This window comes from Hibiscus syriacus, unplaced genomic scaffold (assembly GCF_006381635.1).
Source record: "Hibiscus syriacus cultivar Baekdansim isolate YM2019G1 unplaced genomic scaffold, ASM638163v2 tig00112828_pilon, whole genome shotgun sequence".
Classification (NCBI taxonomy): Eukaryota; Viridiplantae; Streptophyta; class Magnoliopsida; order Malvales; family Malvaceae; genus Hibiscus; species Hibiscus syriacus.
Genome location: NW_024063408.1, coordinates 87,672 through 94,060, shown reverse-complemented (window position 1 = coordinate 94,060; position 6,389 = coordinate 87,672).

Sequence of the window (6,389 nt, the reverse complement as noted above, 5' to 3'; positions counted from 1 at the left end):
GTGCATATGCTACAACAAATGATGCAAGACAAAGCATTAATTCTAGGACATTGCCACCAGGAATGCCGATAACATTGCCACATGTGACGCCACAAACATTACTAGTAAAAAAATATAAGACCTCCACCTCCATTCCGACAAAGATTCTAGAAAAGTAAAGAAGACCAATAATTCAAGAAGTTTCTTAATGTACTAAGATAATTGTGCATTAACATACCATTACCAGAAGCATTGAAGCAAATGCTTAACTACATCACATTTATGAATAAGGTGATTTCCAATAAATATAGGGTTGGTGATTTTGAGACCTTTACACTCATTAAAGGGTGTAATGATATTGTCACGAGTAAATTACCCCAAAGCTAAAGGAGCTAGGGAGTTTTACTATTCCTTGCACTATTTGCAATCAATACATAGGTAAAGCTTTGTGTGACTTAGGTTCCAACATTAACTTAATGCATCTATCTATTTTTCAAGAAACTTGTGATTGGTGAAGCACAACTCACAACAATTACACTTTAACTTGCTGACTATTCCATTGTCCATCCTGAAGGTAAGATTGATAATATGCTAATACAAGTTGACAAATTTATCTATCTAGTAGGTTTTATTATCTTGGATTGTGAAGCTTAAAAAGGTGCCCATAATACTAGGAAGACCATTCCTTGATACTGGACGAACATTAATTAATGTTGAAAAAGGAGAACTCATATTGCATCTCAATGACCAACAAATTACATTCAAGTGTTCGACCCGCTACAATGCGATAAATAAGTCGAATTCATGCTGGTGACATTTTCGAAGCAATAGTAGAAGAGCAATTAAATGAATGTGGGAGCATTGAAGAAATCTTTAATATTGTTGTGACAAAAAAAGGCTTAGGCGAGCCAAACCATGGATAGACTATTTCAATCAAAGGGAACTAATGCTTCTACATTGGTCCTGACATCAACTACAATTCTAGACCAATAGTATTGACTAAAAAGTCACAATATGAGAATTTGTGGAAAACTGAAAATGCTACCATGGAGTAGAAAAACATAACATTAGAGAAGGAAACAAAGAAATATTTATAAGGCTTTGAAGATGAAGGTTTTCATTTGAAAATTCACTTGTAAAGCACAACATTTTTATTGTGAAAATGAAGAAGTACACTTCATGACTAAATCCAGCAAGCAAAAGTTTTTCTTCAAACAAATTTTCAATCTAAAAAGCACAAAGGACCTAGAGCAACATTATTATCTCCTTACAACCTCCGATAAGTGAAAAGGGATATCGTTTTACTACGACCCATGAGAAGTTACCATAAACTTCAATTTCACTATGTGAAATAATTTTTCTACATGTGTAAAGAGCAATGCACATCTCAAGTTTGGAGGTGTGTTGTTCGTTTGTTTCATTCATCGTTTATGACTTTCATTTTAGTTTTCCATGACATTTAGATAAGAATACAATTACCTAGACTTTGCATTTACCTATGATGAAATTATTGTGATAGCAATCTAATGCCATAAACCTTAAGATTTCTAGACAAGTTGAGATTACCTTAATTATTCTTGTGATGTTGTAATTATTTATCGAATATCATGCTAGGTTGACTTATGGGTATTTTGGAGAATATTTAGTTATCTTTCATTAAAAAAAACATAAACAAAAACAAATTGGTTTAAGTTACGTGTGAACCACTAGAGGTGCCTAATTGGCTTTAACTGAATAAATTGTTTAGTGTAATCTTTTAGCTATAAGAAACTCCACTGTTAAGACAAGTCTAGTACGATTGGTGAGTACTAAGTAGGAAATATAGTCTCAAATAGCATGAGTGAATGAAAGTCTTCACGGGATAACTTTACCTAAAATGCTAGGGGGTTTATTGGTAGCGCCATTTTATTACTCAAGTACTGACAAGTAGTTGTGATGAGCTAAAGCTCTAGTTAAGCTAAATAGTAATTGTTGTGACATCTTTTACTTAATTAATTACTTTGATAATTATATCAGTCTCTGCAAATACCCATGGTGGTGAACTGTCACGACTAACAACACACACATGCATAAGCATCATAATTTAATTTAAGTTAATTTCTTGTTGTCTTCAGGTTTGAAGGTGATTAACAGAGAATCACCCAGGTTCTGAGGTGACAGGTGCAAGGCAAGTGTGAGAGTTATGTTGTCTAATTGCTAAGGGAAAGTTTTTGTCATGCATTTCTTGAGGACAAACAAACACTTAGGTTTAGGGGGTGTTATAACTCTTCAAAAGAGTTATTATTTAGAACCTTTTTCCTAGGTTTCTGTTTGCACTTTAGCATATTATGATAATATTTAAAGTGATTTCAACTAATTTTGCATTCCATGCATTGAAGGGAGTGAGTTGGTAATTCTTGGACTAATTATGATATTGGTACCCTAATGTTGTAACGTTCTCTGATTCTAGAAACATTGTTGTACGTTGCTGCTATGCGGGGTTATTGGGCCATTACTGTAACAATCGGTGCATAAACAAAAAGTTATTTACTGCTATACAAACTCATATTATGGAAATAATTGAAAAGTAAAAAAAAGTCTTAATGGAAAAGGAGTCTCAATTTAATACGGACTTAAACTCTATTTTTAAGGTTTTTAATTATTATATAAATAAAACGATAACACTTAATTAAAGAGAGCTTTTTAGGGTTTTATTTTATTCTTTTCTTTCTTCACTGTCAACCATAGTCTCTTAGGAAACTTTGGGGAAAAACAACAGCTGGATGTGATGGCAAAGTCACTGTATCGAGAGGGTGATGGTTGGTAATCAACGATAATAATGATGAAACAAATTCGAGAGGGATTTTTTATTTTTATTTTTTGACCTGGCACACTCTTTAGTTTGTGTGAGATTTTTTAAACCTCAAATGCTTATGTTTTAAATATATTTGATGAATTTCATGTTTAATTAATTTCATCCATAAGTTTGATTAGTGTTTGCTCGATTTTATTAAGACATTTAATATAGAGGTATATAATTGATAGTTCATTGCATCTAGATGTGAGTGACATTGTGTGAGCTCTACTTCGAGATGTGAGTGCCATTGTTGGAGCATCAGTGATTACAAGAGCAACGTTTCAATATAGAGAGATCTAACTGACTGTGTCATATCATACTTAGTAAATTTGCATAAGTGGGTATAGAGATATAACGCTTGTCGCAACTGACCCTTCGGGGGAAAAGCTTACTTGTTACAATGATGGGGGTTTGAAGTGATTTTTAAATGAAATATTGGGAGTCTCCACCAATAATTATTAAGGTGTGATTTGAACACTGAAAATCAAGTAATTTTAATAAAATATTTTATTTTATCAAAAATACCAAATTTTTGTATGCAAAAACCAGAAATCGAGTTCGGAAGTCAGTTACACGTGGGAAGGATTATTACCCTACAACGCCAAAAAATCGGTACCTAGTCAACTACCCTATATTTAAAATTAAAAATTTTGAGTTTGAGGTTGTATTTAATTTAAAAAACATTATGTATGCAAAGTTTGGAAAAGGATGTCGGTTTACTAAGACCAATAACGACCACCCTTGAGCATTTAATGCAAAAGCTTCATTATTGATTTAAGTAAACGAACATTGCCTTAAAGTTTAAGAAATCGTGATATGGAGTTTTGAAAAGGATGTTGATTTATTTCGGGAATTATTAGTGGTTTCCCCCTAAGCATAACACGAAGGATACACTTTTAATTCCTTGATAAATGAGCATTGCCTTGTTATTTTTTTAAATTGAAATGCAATTAAACAACCATTTAGAAATCTAATTACTAGTTGGTTAATTAATGGAATCCCTAACTCAATGTGTCAACTTATGAAAATTAAAAAATCTAGAGGACTAAACCTAAAAATGGAGGATTTAATATTAATCATAATTTATTTTAACCTATTATTGAGTCGAGTAATCAAAATAGATCCTCATGCATTTAAATGCGGGAGCCAAATCAAATTATTCCCTAAATTAAGGGACTAAAATGAAAATGAATCTAAAATGGAGGCTCTAATATCAATCATAATTTATTTTATCCAATTATTGAATTGAATAATCAAAATGGATCCTCGTGCATTTTAATGCGAGAGTCAAATTGAATTATTCCTTAAATTAAGATGTTCATAGATTGAAGTGTGAAAAATCTAACGTCAAATAATTTAATCTAATATAAACCTTGTGCATTTTAATGCGATAGTCAAATTAAATTATTCCTTAAATTAAGATGTTCATAGACTGAAGTGTGAAAAATCTAACGTCAAATAATTTAATCTAATATAAAATTAAATGAACATGAATATGAATATGCAAGCTAACAAATTAAAATAAACATGTGGACTAAAAGAAGATAACGTAAACTAATAAATTAAAAGAAAATAAATATACTCATAAGGATATGAAGGCGTGAGTATGTATTAGGGATGGCAAACGGGTACAATTTCGTGGATTCCGCACCGCACCCACTCCAATTGGGGCGGGGATGAGTATAATTTTAGTTGGTAGTGGGCGGGAGTGGATTTAGAAAGTGGTACCCGTCGCGGGTAGTGGGCGGGTAATGGGTTTGACACCTTACCCGCCCCGCATCCGCCCGCCCCACATCCTTCCTCCCAGCTAAATATTCATTACATTTTGGACATTATGAATTTAGGTGTAATTTTAGAGACTAATTTATAAATTCTAATATTGTATAAGATATAACTTGTTATTTAACCAAATATTAGGGATAAGTTAAGTTTATGCATAATTTTTTTCCTTTCAAACCTCTCATTTTCATTACTGCGCCGATATTCAAAGGCAGTCTGGGTTCTACGTATTTCTCAATTTCATATGTTACTATTAAGTTTCTGCCGATCTTCAAATGATGTTGGATTTTGTGGTGTTTTTGGTATAAAGGATTCACTGTCTTAGGATATTGGAAGGGATTGCATAATAAAATACTCGTTTTTTTTAGTTAAAATGTCGAAATCTTATATCAATCTGCATGCATTGATACTGGTTGGAATAATTCAAAACTTATTGAACTGTGGCAACGTATTGAAATTCGGATTAGAATGGAGCTTAGACTACTTGATATCAGCTGAGCAAGGCATACACAAAAAAGCCAACATACCGAACATCGATCAACAAGTACTACGGGGCAAATAAGCATTTATAAACAAAAAAAGTTCCAATACAATAAAGGAAAGCTTTTCTCCGTTGGAGTAGAGCCAAAGGTCACTGAAATTCCAAAAGTCACCGGATTAAAGGTAAAGTTCGAAACTTCAAACGTAGATCTACGTCATTTAGAGGGTTTTTAGGGAATTTGGGGTTCAATTTTGGGATCGGGGCATTGGGATGAGTGTCTTGGGGGAGTCTTTAGGTTTTCGGCCACCGAAAGTGGTGACCAGCGCAGCGGCTGGTAGTGGTGGAGCTCCACGAGAGGATGACCGGCACTAGGCCGATTGGGTTTGGTTGAGAGGTTTTCTCTTTTGAGAGAGAGTTTTTTTTATTTTGAGATGAAAATGTTTTTTGGGGTATTTACAGGGAGGGCTACTTTGTAAATACAAGATTCTTAAATTATTTTCACAGTCCCTGGAGTTTTGATGTGTGATTCGTTTTGGTCACCTATTGCAATTTTGCCTCTTAATTTTCAATTAATTCAATGTAATCCTTCATTATATTTATTATATTTCACAATTTAGTCCCCCTAACCTTTTGTTTTTTTTGCAGTTCATTTTTTAGTATTAATTAGATCCATAAATTTTAATTTAGCTCAATTAGATCCTTTAATTTTTATCTATTCATTTTGTTTTGTTTTAGTATTTTATTAACGTTTTTTTCTTTCTCTTAACATTTTTTCTATTTTTTATTTCTTTCAAAATTCAACATTTTTTTATTTTATTCGTTTTTATTTTGATATTTTCTTAATTATTTTAATTTAATTTATTTTTCCCTTCTTTTCGCTTTTAATATTGTTCTATTCAACTTTTTTATTTTTAACTTTTTTATATTTATTTCACAATTTGATATTTAGTTTTTATTTTTTAGGGATAATTTTAACCAATCAAAGGTAAGTAATTCAAATTGAATCTTTAAATTTTAATTTTAATTTTCGTAATTAAGACAATCATGAAATTAAAATGGTATCGAAAGGGCAGTACAAGGATGCTAATCATTCCTTGACTGTAACTGATTCCCGAATCCGACACATTTATGGTAAAACGCAGATCAGGTAAGATGTTTCCGATCAACAAATTTTTTTACAAAAAAAATGATCGGTGGCGGCTCTAACGTTTTTATTTAAGTCGAAGCCCGATTTCGGGCCCACCTAAAGGACGGTTACAATAGCTTGGCGACTCTGCTGGGGACAGGTAAGTGGGTCAGGCTAAAATTAATTTC